Source organism: Pteropus medius, unplaced genomic scaffold (genome assembly GCF_902729225.1).
Source record: "Pteropus medius unplaced genomic scaffold, Ma_sr-lr_union100, whole genome shotgun sequence".
NCBI classification, from domain to species: Eukaryota; Metazoa; Chordata; class Mammalia; order Chiroptera; family Pteropodidae; genus Pteropus; species Pteropus medius.
This window is the reverse complement of record NW_024351730.1, coordinates 34,885,305-34,903,540: the sequence shown is the minus strand read 5'-3', so window position 1 is coordinate 34,903,540 and position 18,236 is coordinate 34,885,305. Positions and strand designations below refer to the sequence as shown.

Here is an 18,236-nt window from a genome sequence, read left to right as displayed (position 1 = left end):
AGATAAGAGGATACACTCTTTAATATTTTTCTAACATTTTTTCCAAAGAAGTCATTTTAATAGCTATTTGGTGCTCCTTAGGCAAACTTCTTTTGATTCTAAAGCATAACCACCACCCCCACTATAGTACAACTTTCCAATATTTTTCCATCCTCTTTTCAAAGAACTACTCAGTCATTTTTTCTGTGTTCGTGGACTTCCTGTTTTTGTGACTTTATCTTGTTCTATTTTGCGACTCATAAAAATTAGGAAAAAAGGGGAATACTAGAATAGTTTTCTACCACAAAGTCAGCTTCAGTGTCTTCACCAAAGAAGATATTACTGCACAATTTAGAGAGTGTAGATATTTATTAAGCAAATCAGGACTGTCCCTTGCAGGTTCTAGCACCACAAAAGCTTGAATCTCCAATTACCCAGAGTCTGGTCTCAGATATACTTTTCTTCCAGGCAGGTTTTCAGTAACAAATCCTGTGCCCACAAGATTCTCCCTTGGACAGAAGAGAGCACAAAGTTGCCTTTGTCTTTCTCTTGAACTGGATTCAAGGCGACAGCCCTAGTTTCTTTGCTTGTGGCTTCTCCAAACCGTTCAGCGTGACAGGAAGAAACAGAGTGTGTCTGTGGTCCTCCTGCCTGCCACACCATTCAGAGCCAAGTGAGAGCAAACCTTTGGGTGTTCGCATCATTCTTCTGAAGTCCAGCCTACAACTCTTAATAGGAGGCTTTAAAGAAACATTTTTTCTTTGGTTATATTGCTGTTACTTCCTGAGAAGTACATCATACAGTCAAGGCTCATTATTCCACCTCATAGGAAGGACACATTTAAGAAATATTGGTAAATACATGTTTTCACAGGTTATGGATGAAAAAATAAATACTTGTTTTCTTTATGTTTTACATATGTAAATGTCCTGTGTGGCATGCCTTTCTTTCTTATAGAACCAACAAGTATCGACTGAGCTCTTATAAGTGCACATAAACTGATGATGCTGGAACTGAAACCCCAAGCTTCACAGAGGGAAGGTATGTGTTTCAGCAATGAACGATAACTTTTAGGATTATTGCTTTGTGTGTGACTTGTGCTATGTGTTTTCTCCATTGTCTTTTCCTGAATTTCTGCTTTCATATACTTAATTTACATAGTTTATCATGCCATCCAGTCTTATTAATTTTTCTAATGCTGTGGCCAAAACACTTCATAATCTATTTCTTTCCTAGTTAATGTTTTTATAATCTTTAAACAATTACTTCTAATTTTTAAAAGTCTTATCCTGTACTTAGTCACTTTCATTCTTCATTTCCTTCTTTTTTCATTTTTGCTTTTGGGTTTACTTTCCTAGACTGTGATCCTGCTGGGCGACCGCCTGTTACAAAACACAGCACAGGAATCTCCTGGGAACAGTCTGTCAAAATTGTCTACTTGATGATCAGTTACAATGCTTGGCAGGTGGCATGTGACTGATCACTGCTTGAACAGAAATGTATTAAACTGATATGTGGCCACATTAGTCACCCAAACAACTGATTTTAGATGATAAAGGAGCCATAAAGCAGAAAAATAAAATTATATGAACAAAAAGCAAAATTGCCAGTGAAATCACTAAAATAATGGTAAAAATGTCAAAAGATGGACAAAATACCCATGCTTCTATAATCCTGAGAGTTACATTTTCTAATGAAATAATTTTTTGTATACATGCGAAGCCGCATGTAGTATGGCTATAACTGATTAAACTATGATTAAAAAAAAACATTTTCTAATTCTTATCATTGTGTTTCTATTCCCTACTCACTCCTAATCTTTATTATAACTGACCTAGAAATGCTACACCAAAAATATTTAGTAAAAAAGAAAACATATGGCATTATGGGAGTGGAGTGGGAAATGATAAAAACTTCTAGAAATATTACTTAGGCTCTTAATGAATCCTGGAGTTCTATTTAAAGAAAGCAGATCCTCACAGTGTAATGACATGGTATTCTACATTTATGCCTTAATAAAGCCGGAACCTATTTTTTATATACATTGAATGAAGAGGAGTAAGGGATTCAAATTTGGAAAAAAAACAAAGTAGCTATATGAAAAATGAAATCCTTTTTGAACAAATTATTCCTCTATAAAACCAATAATTACATTTAATCACAGCAATGTTCTATTAAAAGATAGTCAAATGGAAACAATAGGTGTTGGTAAGAATATGGAGAAATTAGAACTCTCATACTTTTCTGGGAGAAATATATAATGGTGCAGCCACTGTGATTAACAGTTTGATAGTTCCTCAAAAAAAATTAAATATAGAATTACCATGTGACTCAGCAATTTCATTTTAGATAAATTCCCTGGGAAATTAAAAACAGATACTCAAGAAAATCCTTTACATGAAGGTTCAGAGCAGCACTATTTATAACAACCAAAAGTGAAAACAGTTCAAATGGCCATTGACACATGAATGGATAAACGCAGCGTGGTATATACATACAATGGAATATTTTTAGTAATAGAAAGGAATGAAGTACTAATAGAAGGTACAACATGGATGAACCTAGAAAATATTATGCTAAGTGAAATAAGTCAAATGCAAAAAGTCACATATTGTACAATTCCATTTATATGCAATATCCAGAATCAATAAATCCATGGAGTCAGAAAGCAAATTGATGGGTGCTAGGTCTGAAGAGAGAGGGGAATTGAGAGTGACTGCTTAATGAGCAAAGGGTTTTCTTTTGGGATGATAAAAATATTTTGGAATTAGAAACAGCTAGGGATCACACAACATTGTAAATGTACTGAATCCTACTTAATTAGTCACTTTAAATGGTTAATTTTATGTTATGAAACAAGAGAAATGTAAAAAATTTTCTAACAATCCATGGAAATTTATATTTTCATAAACATTTAATAATTATCTAATCACCTCATATTTGAATAAATAAGTGAAATTATAGTTTTTTATCTTTTCTTGAAACTTTATCATTTATTAACTTAACAAATATTTATACAATGCCTACTATGTTCTAGTTAATTTTTTAGCATCACTCGGTTTCTCTTTCTGAAGAAATTTTCCTTTTTTTTTTAAATAGCTTTACGAATAAAAAGAAATAATCACATGTCTATTTAAAATCTATTTTCATGTAGTCACGGACTACAAAGGCAATGGTCAAAGAATAATTTGCCATAAAAATAAAGTTGATACTGAAATCTAACACAGCAGGTCTATTTTTATTCTTCACTCTCTTTTTTTTCTTACTTCCTTTTTACTTTAAAATCACTAACTTAGATATATGAGAATATTTTTAAATAACAACTACAGAAATTTAAAACATTATTTATGATGTTTTAGTATTTATATAGTATTTAAACATAGTTGTATGATGTATTTTAAAGATGTTCCATTTTTTCTTATTATATATCAGTGATTTTCTAATTTATTTTCGAGCAGAATCATGTTTTTAAATGTAATCACATGTAGAAATTCAATATATAAAACAGATAAAAATGGAGTAGATCTAATTGAAGCTGCTTCTGCTTTGCCTTTCTGCTCTGTCTTTGACCTTGGAATACAATTTGAAAACCACTACTTCAACCAGTTCAATATATTTAATGACATCTTTTTTCCTTATTTCTATATAATTTGTTGGACTTATTATTACAAGAAAGGAAAAAAAAATGCTCATTTTCAGTGATACATGGACTCAGGAATTCCTCCAGAATACATTTAGTAAATTACTTCAAGTGAAGTAAATTGTACTGTAGTGGCTTGAAAAAGATCATGAAATTCAGAAGAAAAAAAAAAATCTATGTCTCATTCAATTCTTTCTGTTTGGTTTTGGCATTCTGTACAGTTTAGTTCTTTTAAGTATATTTTTCTATTTTTTTATCTCCATCACGATAGGTCAGAGACCACGTTCTTGGTTCTTCTCTCTATTTTATCACTATTAACCTCACAAATTATCTGCCAGCTTTATCTTCATATAAGCATGCATGACTTCAAAACTCATTCTTTGGAAATGACCAGACAAAGCACAGTTAAATTCAACAGGAAAAGACAGGGACTGAATTCACTGATCTAATGCGAGCCACCAAAAAGACTTCATTCTAACAAGATGAATCTCCATAGAGCCTGGTGGAAGACGAAAATTGAGTCTATTGTAGCTGTTTGCATAATAATGTATTAAGGTGTCCTACCAAGACTGCTATGTATTAATCAGTAATTCAGAAGCTAACCAATGTTTACTCCTAGAATCCCAATACATCTATTCTCTGCAAGCATCAGAGACTGCTACTCTTTCCAAAACTTAGGAGAGGCCAGGAAATTAAAATGACATTACTTGCTGCCCACTTATGTTATGGTTTAGCCATAAATCAAATTATTCAATATAGAATATGGACTTTTGGAGTTATCTAAATCCTTGTGCCTTCTTACTCTCCCCTCACCCCCACCAGCAGAACGCAACTTTGACTAATAGTTCTAGAAAGCTTATATCCACATTGTCCACAGTAGCATAAATTGGTACTATGGCAAATTCATGATGACTATTCTTGATAGAACAGACTCCCATTGTTGACTGTCAGTCATTCTATGAGTCATTCTTTAAATGTTTACTAAGTCTATATTATGTGCCAAGAGTTATTCTGAGCTCTGATGATGGAGCTGTAAAGAAAACAGAGAGGAATCTCTTCCCTCACGACACTGATATTACAATTGAGGAGACAGAGTATAAACAAGTGAACCTGTAAAAAGGTAATTTCAGTGACTGTTGAGTGCAATAAATGAAATCACCAGGATGATATGGAGAGTGCCACTTTTGCTCATGGTCAGGGAAGGCATTCCTCGTAGACATCTGAGTTCAGCCAGCAAAGCAAAGAAGTCATCTGTAGGACAAATAACTAGATTTGTTCTGCTGCTGGGGGTGAGGGGAGAGTAAGAAGGCAGGATTGTCTTGATAAGACAGGGGCTTTTAAGACAGGGAAATGAGGCCAATGAGCTCGAAGTAGAGTATACCACAGTAAGGGTGAATGAGCAAGAATATAGTTTCTATGGGATACAAGCCCTGATCATACAGGGCTTGTATCCCATAGAAACTATATTCTTCTCAATACAAGGGAATTCTTTTATAGATTTTAAGTAGATTTTTTTTTTAAACTGTCAGAGAGGTTACGAATAAAGAAAAGGAGAATGCTTGAATGAATCCTGTTGTACTAAATTAGATTGGTATTAGTAGGAACTAGTTTAAAAAATGTATCTACAAATAGATATATATATACAAACATAAATGTATGTGTGTAAGGGTTTACTGTACAAACATATATCTCTTAGCTCTGAACACTGAGTCTAGAAGCATTATCAAGGATATCTAGTGTCCAGATCTTTGTTTCTAAATACATTCTTCAATAAAGGAAACCAGAACTCTTTGGAGAAGCTGTGATTCCAGGGCCATGGCAGGAAAAATGCAAAAGGAGCCCAGAGTATTTTGAGATTCCATAAGGTACAAACACGTTAGAAGAAGAAAAAAAAAAAGACGGGATTCAGATCGAAAGGAAACAAGATCCAATCTGAAGGAATTTCTAATGGTTATATCTGCACCTCTATGAGCAGCAATATGAACAGCAATAGTACTGGCTAATGATCCATAAGGATCAGGAATCTATTTATCAATCCTGTTGCAATCTGGTTTTGAAGATTTTTATGGTCCACATGTGTTCAAAGCTGATATTCACTTTTGGAATGCTTCTGTGAGGATAATGCACATTTTGTTCATGCAGGTGATATGTATCTGGCTGAGCTCTTGTTTCACACCCTCCCCACCTTTATCCTTTTACTCCTATGGTCCCTTGCCTTGGCTCGCCACCCTCTTTGGGAAACGTCCCCTCAAGATGACTCTGGTTCAGAGAAAACATTTATCCTAAGACCGCCAAATCCTTCATGCCTTCAGATGTAGTTTTTTTGTTTTTGTTTCCAATAGAGCCACCTCTACTTATTCTGAGGTCACGGAAGCTAGCCATCCATAATATCTCACTTTTAAAATTCTCCAGGTGTGAATGACACTGACTCAGTACCTTCTCAAAACTCCAGGGAATATAAACTAAATTCTCTAAGTAATCCTCTCAACTACACATTCGACAGGCTCATGGTAAAAAGCCAGTAAGTTGATTCTCAGTTCCTTTGGGAGAAAAGAGGAAGAGAGAAGAAAATGCTACAAGTCTTTCCAGCTTTCCTCAAAGAAAGTCTTTCTCTTCTGTTCACTAAACTTTAAACCTTTAGAATTCAAAGAGGAAGAGCATGGGGTAGATACTGGCTCATGTTAAAAACTGATTTTTGATCAACTACTTTACGTGTCCTGCATAGATGCCTAGCACATCATTACGAAATGTAAAAATATTTTCAACCTCTTTGTTATGGTCTCAGATTAGTAACAAGTTCTTAAACTTTTGGGCCCTCAGTTAAACTTGAGGCCCAAAGAGTGTCATCTTCTTACTTAAGAATAAGAATAAATTTTATCTAATAAGAATCTCCTATTCTCCACCAGGCTTGAATGATTTTCCAAAAATTTTTGTGGGCCTCAGTAAAAGATCTTACTTTATTAAAAAAATAAATCTACCAGAAATTATTATAATTTTACCAACTTGGGCACAACTATATCTGTTCCTACTTTCTTTCTTCCCTTCCTTTCATTTGTATCCATTAATTTGGGAGTGCCCAAATTAATGGATACAAATAAATCCACACCTAGACATAGTGAATATTCAGAAGACTGTGGACAAAGAGAAACTTTTATAGGCTTCCAGAGAGGAAAAGAAAACACAAAAAGGAGGGACATTAACGAAGGATGAAGGGTCAAAACGACTTTGAATTTCTCCATGGTCATATTGAAAGCTAACAAATTCATGAATAATTTTCTAAGGTTGCTGAAGAAAAATTATTTTAAATTGAGAATTTGAAATAAATCTATACTTAATCAAGGATGAGCATAGAATAAAGATATTTTAGTCATGAAGGATAGAAAAAAAACATGTCCCTCATACTCTAAGAAAGCTTGAGAAGGTGACCCATTAAAACAAAAGACTAAAACAAAAAAAAGGAAAACACGGAATAGATTGCTTGAAATGACATGAAGGGAATCCTCACTATGATATTTAAAAGAGTTCCTGGATGACAGCTGTGCATCAGGCAGAGGGGGCAATAAAACTTAATTGGAGTCAAAAAATGAAGTTGATAGAATAACTCATGAATCTGTTAAATGAGGAAATTTATACAATTGGCCAAGGGCTTGGGATTGAATTAGTGATGAGTATAGAGGAAATTAAGCAATCAAACGAAGGCGATTTTTAACTGCAGAGAAAACTCATCTGTGACTAGCATTTATACAATTATCATAATGTGAAAAAATATTAATCTAATCAAACAAATATCATAACTATATTGGGAGGCTTGATGGTGGGATGTGTGTGTATATGTGGAGCATAAAGGAAGAAAGTTAAATATTCATATTCCACAGTAGCAAGTGAGCAAATGATTATTAAAACTGAAATATCAAGAAATAAGAATACAAACATGTTTTTGAGAACCATGGAGTTAAGTAGCACAATAATTAGTTTTAATTGACTAAAAGTATCTATGAAAAAAGAGAAAAGTGGAAGAGGGGGCCAGGGGAATGCTTTTTCATTATTACCAAACTTATTGTACAGGTCTTTTTAAAAAATTTCTGTATATGTAAAATTTTAATAAAGATGTAGAGCAAAACATATTAAAAACAAAACATTAACAAGAACTAATGATGTTTCACCTACCATAGGGCTTAGGCTAATAAGGGAAACAAAGAAGTAATTAACACATAAAATAATGAAAAAAGTTCTGAAAAGTGCAGTGAAGGAAACAAACAGGGTACCCTGATAGAGAATAACTGAGGGTAACTTCAGACTTTATAATTTTTTTTGCCTTAGGTAGTCAAGGATGATTTCTTTATTTCTCTCAAGAAATGAAATGTAAGTTGTAACTAGAAGAAAAAGTCACACCTGAGAATAGCTGGAGATGAAGTTTGAGGAATGTTCCCCACAGAAAGAAATGCCAATTATAAATCCTGAAGCAGAAACAACTTGACATTTTAGAGAAATGAGGGAATATTCATAGTGTGTGTAATGGAAAGTTTGAGATGAGTTAGGAGAAACAGGAAGAGGATAGATAAGGCATGGATTTTATTTATAAAAAATATTTAGAAGAAATATTTATAAAAAATATTTAGAAAAATGTTTAAGCAGGCGTAGGAATTTATTTAAAGGTCAGCCTGGTCGCCGCATGGAAAATGAATTAAACACGAGCAACAGTAAGGTCAAGGAGACCATCTAGGAGGTAAGTCAGGTAGAGACAGTGGTAGTCATGGAAATGGAGAAATGTGATTAAATATAAAACATATTTGATTCATGTGGCCAAAGGAAAAGGAAGTATTAAAGATAACTCTCAGATTGCTGGTTGGGGCAACTTGGTAGATGGTGGCACCATTTACTACGATAGCAAATGCTAGAGAAAGAACAGATAGGAACGGGAGACTGCAAGTAGAAAAGGAGAGTCTTTTCTGCACAATTTCAACTTAATATGCCATTAGGTATTCAAGAGGAACCATGAATCTTGCAATTAGATTTGTGAATCTGAAGTTCAGACATATAAGTCAGGGAGCCATCAGAAGTCAGAAGGCATTTAAAGCCATGGGAGTGGATAGGATCAACTAAACTGAGTGTAAAGACAGAAAAGAGGACGAAATTTGAGCTCTGAGTAATGTTTAAAACTAGATGTCATAAATAAAGAGGATCAGAAGAAACTGAGGAGTTGTAGACAGTGAAATAGGAAGACCAACAAGAGAGCACAATAATATGGAAGTCAAAAGAGGAAATTGTTTTATGGCAGAAAAGGGAAATCAGTTATATTTAATGCCGCTAGGGAATAAAGAAGAGAACATAAATGTGTCCTTTGAATTTAATAATATGGACAATATCAGTGATCTTGAGAAAAATAGTTTTATCTCAGCTAGAGCTGAGCAGATAGGAGTGAGAGGGAGGTGAAGAATTAAAAACAATAATGAAAAACAGAGAAAGTGAGTTATTTCTTGTTTATTTTATATATATATATACTTATTTATTTATTATTATTTATGCCTACAGCATCTGGTCTTCCTAGGTGGTCTTCCATCCAAGTACTAGCCAGGCCCGACCCTGGTTAGCTTTTGAGATCAGACATTGGGCTTGTTCAGGGTGGCATGGCTGTAGACTGTGGACCATGGCTCCACTAGGGCGTGAGCCCAGGAATTTCTGCATATAAAGCAGACATGCTAACCGCTACACTGTGGGACCACGTCCTTATTATTACATTTTTTAATGCCTACAGCACCTGATATTCCTAGGTGGTCTCCCATCCAAGTACTAACCAGGCCCAACCCTGCTTACCTTCCGAGATCAGACGAGATCAGACCCTGATTAGCTTCCGAGATCAGGGTGGCATGGCCATAGACAAGAGTGAGTTTTTAAGAAATATTTCTTGAAAGAATTAGAAAGCTAAACAACCAACTAGCCCCCCAGTAAATGAGAAATGTTGAGGAGGCTATAGGATGAGCTGTGGGGTAGGACATGACAAAGGTCAGGAAGGCCCATGTCGTGGGGAACTGTAATATAAACATCATAAGTTAGACATTAGGTAAGTTCTGGACTAGTAACAAATAACTGGCTTTATTTTTCAAGTAAAAAGCATTTATATAAAGTAAAAAATTTCAGAGCCCATATCTCCGCCAATCACAGATGTCAAAAGGCCATAGCTCTTAACATTTAGTTGTATTTTAGAATTTTAGCTAATAAAAACAAGTTATTCTGAGCCTGTTGACTTTTATATCTTCTTTTGTTTTCGTCTACATGCAATTTTAAAGCTGGAAGGGTCCTGCATTAGTTTCTTGTGGCGATTGTAACAAATTAGCAAAAACTTGGTGGCTTTAAAAAATAAATTAATTTTCTCACAGTTCTGGAGATCAAAAATCTAAAATAGTATCACTGGGACAAAATAAGTCATCACATTACTATACTCCCTCCAGAGGCTCTAAGGAAGAGTCTGTTTCTTGCTTCTTCCAGCTTCTTGTGACTCTGGCATTCCTGGACTTTGGCTGTATTACTCAGTGGTCACATTGCCTTTTCTTCTATATCAAGTGTCCTTCCGCCTTCCTCTTATAAAGACATTGGGACTGCATTTAGGACCTTTCAGATGATCCAGAATTTCCCCATCTCAGGATTCTTACCTTAATCGCATCTTCCATATTAAGTAGCTGTCACAGGTTCTAGGAGTTATGTCTTGGAGAGAGGGGCATCATCGTTTGGCCTACACAATTCCTCACAGATCACTTAAGGTAACTCACATTTTTGGTGAAGGAAAAAGATGCAAAGCTGAAGTGATCTACTCAGGCACATATCTAATAACTGGCAGGGCTGAAGCCAAGTGGCAGTCTCCTTGCTGAGGAAATTTCACACTAAATTAGAAGCAGGCAGACGCTTTTTCTGTTTACTGAAACTGGGTTTTTGTAGGCAAACTAGAAATTGGTGAATCACAAAGACTGAGGATCAAAAATTCAAAAAGAAATAATAAGTTGTGTGGTTTTATTTCAATGATAACCCTTTTTAAGTTGCATGGATAAAACATAATTCAAAATGTTTTATTAGGTTAAGAATTTAGTGTCTTCAATTAGTGTTTATCAGCTGGGATTTATAGACAATTTTCCTGAGCATTTTGGAAAATTTTCTTCTTCTAAATACGCAGTGTTTGAAAACAGTGGTGTAGATCTGTGTTTCAGTGCATTAGTAATTCAGATAATTAAATATTATTTCCATTCAATCACCTGGAGAGATAGAATTAGCATTGTATAGCCAAGATACTCCCTTTCGAGGGAGCTGGGAAGGTTAGCATGGTTTCACGCTTCCAAAAACAATTTTTCGAGCAGATCAGCACACACTGTTTCATTTTATTTGTTTACACTCCACACATAAGTTTTTCTAGCCAAAGGGAGAAAAAAAAAGTCAAAAACACTGTCTTAGATGATTAAATCATACCACAGAGGGTGTCTGTATAGTAAAATTACTGTTGTCAGTCATCATTGAAAACTTTTCCAAATGTCATATCAGTCCTATTAGGTGAAAAAAAAACCAAAACATAAAATATAAGAGAAAAACATTCAAATTTAAGTTGGTTATTTCACAGTCACTCAAAGCTGTTACAGAGAGGGACAATATTGACATCTTGAAAATAATTGTTTGGGCCTAGTGCTATTTGGAACTCTCATATGTGAATATATATTCAGGAAGCTTTCCAAATATTAACATGTTCAGTCCCTCAACACCATGTCTGAAAGATGAGCTTTGAAAAATACCATCTTAGATTCTTGCTTCTCAATTTCATGCTAACAAAGTTTCTTAATTTCATTCCTCTACATCCTTACCTATACTTGTTAGTTTCAATCATTTTATTTTTAGCAATTTAGTGATGTGCACACTTATTTCATTCTGCTTCTATTTTGCATTTCCTGATATTTTGCACCTTTTTAAATGTCCATTGTCCATTTAAATGTCTTCTTTTGCCAAGTTTCTGTAGAAGACTTATTCCCATTTCTCTTTTAAGCTATATTTTCCTTACTGATTTGTAAAAGTTCTTTATATGTTCTAAAAAATCAATCATTTTTTTAATATATCTATTGAGAATATTTCTTCCATTATTTAGGTTATCTTTTTACTTTCTTAATGTTATTTTTGTACATTGACCAATTATTAATTATAATCTCTATTTTTTTCTTATAGTAGAGCTTATACAATCATTTTTTAATGCTTGATTTTAATCACATGATCAACCAGCTATATTATTTTATATAAATATTTTGATACAACTGGTTTATTGAATAACATCAGCCTTAAAATAATAAATCTTCAGGTGTAGAAGACAATTAGAATACATTCAAAATTATTTTAATGAGGATGTGGTTCCATTGTATAGCGGTTAACACATCTGCTTTATATGCAAAAGTTCCTGGGTTTGCACCCTAGTGTCATGCCACCCTGAACAAGCCCGATGTCTGATCTCGGAAGCTAAGTAGGGTCAGGCCTGGTTAGTACTTGGATGGGAGACCACCTAGGAAGACCAGGTGCTGTAGGCATAAATAATAATAATAATAAAGTTATTTTAATGAGAGTTATGTGTTAGTGCAGCATAGTAGGTAAGAGAGTAAACTTTGGCATCAGACATGGTTCACACCCTCAATCTGACATCTAGTTTAGATTAGTGAATAATCTAACGTTTATTAGTTATTTGGTAACTTCTTATGTAAAATAGAGATAACAATGTCTACCTGGTAGTTTCATTTTGTTTTTAAATTGTTGTTATATGTAAGATACCTTAATATGATGTTATTCTAATATATCACTTTTGTAAGCATTTAAAAGAAGTAAAGTATCAAAATATTTTCAACACAAACTATAGTAGGATCCGGTGAAGTTTCCTGCTGTCACATATAATATATGAATCAAAATGTCCTTATAGCTGTGGAATAAATACAATGCACATGAAAGTGAAAATTATAAGGCACCTTTCAAGTAATGGATGGATGCTCACAATTTTACTTTCCAAATGACACTTGGGTACTTCATCAATTTTTAAATTGCTTTTTGAGAGATGAAAAATAAACTCACATGTCATCAACATAACAATGTCAACCGAAACTGTACTTCAGAATGATGATCTTCAAAGAAAAATATATCTTAGATTCAACAATTCTGGAGCCATCTTTATTCAAGAATTAAATCCCATGGGTCCTACTGCTTTGTTTAAAATGAATCAGAAAATGCTGGGCAATATTAACAATAAGGTACTATATATATTGCATGAGCAAAGAATCAGGCTTCTTTAAGGCAAAAACATATGCTATATATGAGTATGAAGGCCCATGATCAAGTATGTCAAATACGATAGGTCCAATAATGTGGAAGTTGATAGCGTGCTGTTATCAGCATACATGAGCAAATGATTGGTACAATACTTTGAAAGAGGCAGTCACCATACTGAGGAAGATCAAAACACAGATAGAAATTTCTCATTAAGGTTGTTAGGTTGGAGGCAATTGTGTAAGTGTGTAGTCAGCAATTTTTAAAATTCTCTTGGCTAGAGAAGGCAAATTGCTTGATAAGAAAGCAGAATTATGCACTCCCCACAAGCTATCTGTGGGAATGATCTCAGTATGCTATTATTTTTAAATTCACAGTTAGTGTTTTCCAATATAGACAAATATAAAAATTTGCTTGCTGACATAAATAAGTTATATTGACCTTAATATCATCTCTTCTAAGAGAATTCACCTTGTAGAAACATTTATAGATATAGATTACATATAGATGACATAGACATAGATATAATGTTATCAATTTATAATAACAAATTAATATAGAATATATCACATATCATTTATTAAAATATTGTATATAATTAATACATATATGAATACATATACATACAAATAATTATATGTAATATATATGTATCATTTTGCTAGAGCTGTTGTAAGAAAATTCTACAGAGTGTCTTAAACCATAGAAATTTGTTTTATCTGGAGGCAAGAAGTCTAAGATCAAGATGTTGGCAGGTTTGATTTTTCTGAGGCCTCTCCCTTTGGCTTTTTCCTATGTCTTCACATGATCTTTCCTCTGTGAATGTGCTCGTCTTATTATATGAATACTAAGGCCCACCTAAAGACCCTCATTTTAACTTAATCACCTCTTAAATACTTGATTTCCAAATACAGTCACATTCTGAGGTACCGGAGGTTCGAATTTCAACATATGAATTTGTTGGGGAGGGACCATAATTCAGCCTATAACAATAGATTTTATATTAATTATGTGCATAATCATATAATTTGATTACAGTTGCTAGGTTTTACCATCAGTTAAGTTCATGCTTCATTTTTGTTTGTAGAATGTCTTAAATAATGTGAAATGACTTTAGACTCTTTTTTTTTTTAATCTCAGCTGCTACAGTAGTGGGGAAAGGTGCCTATAGTTCTATTTCAAATGATCCTTGATTGACACTTCCAGGCAAACTGGAAGTGTTGAGGGGTGGACATGGCAATCTCCATGTCAAGAGCCTGACATCCCTGACAATTCTTGTTAGGCATAGCTTCTGAGCATCCTCCCACGTGACAGTTGATTTGGTCCTTGGATCAGAGCATTCCTTTCTGGATGCAGCACTCTGAATTGACAAGCAGCAGTAAGACCATAAATATTATTTTCCATATGACTACATGACAGAACTAAACTCACTTGTGAAAATAACAGGGAAATGTATTTTATCTCAATATTGGGAACAATATATGTGCCTTAAAATAAAATGAGCTTCCCATTATGTAATACACTCCCCCCCCCACCACCACCACCCAATAAAGTATCCAAAGGCTGGATAATCCCCAGACAACTCTCCATGAAATACTCTCCTGTTTCAATTTCTACTGTTGATGTAACTGAATCGTTTAAACATTACCTAAGTTCAGTATATAATTACTGATGTGTTTCCTCCCAGAGAAAAGAAACCTGTGGATAAGTGAAAAGCTGAATGCCCTTTTAACATCTAATGGCATTCAGAATTTCTGCAAGGTCAAAGACTATGAAATACAGTGGGATGGTTATCATCTTATTCTCCTTCAGCTTTTCAATATTTTAAAGATTTTTAGTTATAATTAATAATTTAAAAAATTAACATGAGAACTTCTTTTTAGTCATTTTCATTGTATAAAACAGGTATATTCTTTTCAATATAAAGCAACTATGCTCTGATATATCTTTTTTTTTTCAGATAATTAACTGTGCAATCCAAATATTCTCCTGCTTCATTTTCTTCATATGCCCTCATTTTGTGTCTTTCCCCCAAACACTGATATGTTAATTTATGCTAAAGATACATTTCACTTCAGAAGGATGCAATCCAGCTTGTAAGACTATCTTTTTATCTATTTTTTTCCTTCATATATTCAAGAGGTCAGATGATTCCTGTGCAAATTTACTCTGGCAATGTGGTATCTTTCATCCTATCCATTTACATAAATGTTCTTGCATGTCTATAATACCTTACTATAATATGTAAATGGATTTTTTAGAATAATTTTAAAACTATTGACTCCCTCTGATTGTATATTTACTCTTTATATTTTCTAATTCATGGCAAATTAAATGACTAGACCAAAATAAGTGAAGACATTTTTATTTCCAATGATTTAGAAAGCCCTCTGTTTGGGGGAACTACTGTCCAAGAGAGAAAGAAACAGGCACATAGGGAAGAAAATGAAGGAAGAGGGTTGAGACGAATTTCTGAATTACATTTCTCAGGGTACTGCATACCCTGTATAGGATCTTGAATTCAGGAATTAGGATTCACTTGGGGATGGGAGGGAACAATTACTAGGGGAAAGGGAAATGACACCTGTATTTGTGGCCTGAGATTCATATGGCTACATCTAAGAAGTAAGTAGATGTTTCTCTCATATTAGTTGAGTTGAATTTTTTCCCCAATATTCTGTTACCGTCAAGGGAATAAATAGCATATCACAAACAATAAAAATATAACCATTGTGACTTTTCTCAAAATCAGATATTTTTATATTATAAAATAAGTTTTATCTATAAATATTGTTATAGTTCATGTCAATGTTAATATTAACTCTAAATAGAACAAAATATTTACTTACTGTGTACAACAGCATAAATATAAGTAGAATTCTGAATTTCAGAAAATAATTTCCTATTATAGCCTCCATTGTCTATGATCCCATTTTAAATCTCCAACTTTTTCCCAAACACAAACTAACTATTCTACTAGAGGTTAATGACATATTTGTATTTCAGCAGTAGATGGGAAATCCAGAGTGCAAAACCATTTCCTACTGGTGTTTTTTCCCCAGTACTTCAGTTTTTCATATGTATATATGACAAAAGAAACAGTATCTTTTGTAAATATGTTTTCAATTCTCATCTGTTGCTTTTCTCTCTTTTCCAAATCACTAATCTGACAACACCTCTGAGTCAATCTCAATCTAGAGCTTTACCCATCTTATTTCACCTAATTGCATTCATTGTCAGTGTGTGTCGGGTTGTTTTAATATGCTTATTCTTTCACCAATACTCCTTAAATCAGAATATCTCTTCTACTACTGTTTTTTTTTTAACCTATATAGAACACTTCTTACATTGAATGTGTGGGTTTTCCATAACAAGCAATTCTTCAATTCTTCAATTCTCCGTGGACACCAGCTGGGTATCCTACAAATTAATGCAGTTCTGGCAATAACTACTCAGTGAAGACCTGCAAGTTAAGGGCTCAGTCCCACAAGACTGCCCCTCACTCCACATTAGATGTCAGTAGTAGGTAGTAGTAGGTCACCTGTAGTAGGTTACCCACACTTCTGTCCAACTTGGCTACAAACTGGGGTTTTCATGACCCCCTCCTCAGGTTTGATAATTTGCTATAATAGCTCACAGAACTCAGAGAAAAACTCTACTTACTATTACCAGTTTCTTGTAAAGGACACAGACAAAAGACAAGTGAAGAGCTATGTAGGGTGAGAGGTCTGGAAGGGATCAAGTGCAGGAACTTCTAATTTCATGAAGTTTGGCGTGTATCATCCTCCCGCATGTATCATCTTCATCAACTGAGGAGCTCTTTAACTACCTTCATTTAAGGTTCTTACAGGGTTCCATTGTCTACACATGATTGTTTAATCTTGGCCATTAGTGGTTAGCTTAAACCTCAACCCCTTTTGCTTCCCTAGAGGTCCAGTGGTTCAGGCTAAAAGTTTCAACCTTCTAATCACAGGGTTGGTTCTCCTGGCAAATAGCCCCTTTCCTGAAGCAATCTAGGGGCTCCAGCCACCAGTCATCTGATAAACATAAACTAAAGTATGATTGAAAGGGGCTTATGAATAACAAAAGAAACTCCTCTCACCTTGATCACTTAGGAATTTACAAAAGTTTTAGGAGCTCTGTGCCAGGAGCCAGAGATAAAGACCAAATATATGTATATATGTTGTGATATAATATATAATTGTGATATATATCACAACACATATACATATATTTGGTCTTTATAATATATATCACAACATCACAGGTGGATTTAATCACTCTGTAAAATAGCTAAACAGATCGTTTATAAACTTGTGCTTGAGTGACAACTAAATTAAGCATGTAGGAATCCTGTGGATTAATTGAAATCTATGATTTACCTGTATCATAATGAAGAACTTCACCATATATGAAAAACTTCGGAAGGGCAACAGAGATAGATGAAAATCATGACTAGGAAATTCATTTCAGTATCTGAATGTTTCTGTTGCACATGGGCTTACTCAAGAGATTCTTAATAAAATATTTCCTGTAGCTTTTTCCTTATGTTTGTTACATGGGAGATTTTTTAAGAATCTCAAAATCTTTATTTCGAGTAAAATCTTTGAGATTAGAAACAAATATTTTGTTAGACAATAAACTGAAGTATATAGCTCTAAGCGACATTGTATTGACACCTTAAAAGTTTGTATCATATTTTTTTACCTTCGAGATTGCAAATATTTGTTGCCATAATCTTTAATTGAAGAATTCCAGAAATAGCAAAAGTGAATACTTCAAGAGTACTGCTGTGCCAACTAGTATTCTAAATGATCTATATCTATTAATTAATTTAATCCCTGCACCAACCCTATGAGGTAGATATTATTAGTATTACTCATTTTACAGAAGATAAAACTGATGCTCAGAGCCAGGTTTTGAGCAAAACAATCTTTCTTGTAACCAGTTAAATAAAACATTTAAATTAATCTGCTTTTTCTGTAGTGTCTTTTCCAGCGTGCTGGGGTGGAGGAAGAATATTTTTAATCCAACATTTGAAAATTCTTACTTTAGGATAGCTCAATCAAATTTTAGTGAAGTATTTTACCACTACTGAAGCAGACATTTTCTAGCAATATAAAATGACTTCTTAATTTTTATGCAATTTTGATAGTTTAGAATAGCTTGTGAAGATCTATAGATTTAACTTCTACTTTTCTATGTGATCTGTTATTTTGACATTTACAGTTATTTTGACATTTATGGTTAATACAGTACATAAAGAATCTATTAATACTATGGTAAAAGTGATTTTAAAAGGTAATAATCAGTCTAAAATAGATTTTAAAAGTCGATTTATGTG

General features: G+C 33.8%; 1 long non-coding RNA gene and 2 pseudogenes across 1 annotated transcript; 2 read left to right on the top strand and 1 right to left on the bottom strand.

Moving 5' to 3' along the window:
• The first annotated feature begins 690 nt into the window (after positions 1 to 690).
• Positions 691 to 1,545, top strand: LOC120587982 (uncharacterized). Its single transcript, XR_005649113.1, has 3 exons — positions 691 to 832; positions 937 to 1,020; positions 1,338 to 1,545. It is a non-coding gene; the product is annotated as an uncharacterized LOC120587982 (long non-coding RNA).
• A 7,820-nt stretch (positions 1,546 to 9,365) lies between these two features.
• LOC120588456 (uncharacterized) lies at positions 9,366 to 9,498 on the bottom strand (annotated as a pseudogene).
• A 2,554-nt stretch (positions 9,499 to 12,052) lies between these two features.
• LOC120588658 (uncharacterized) lies at positions 12,053 to 12,168 on the top strand (annotated as a pseudogene).
• The last annotated feature ends 6,068 nt before the right edge of the window (positions 12,169 to 18,236 follow it).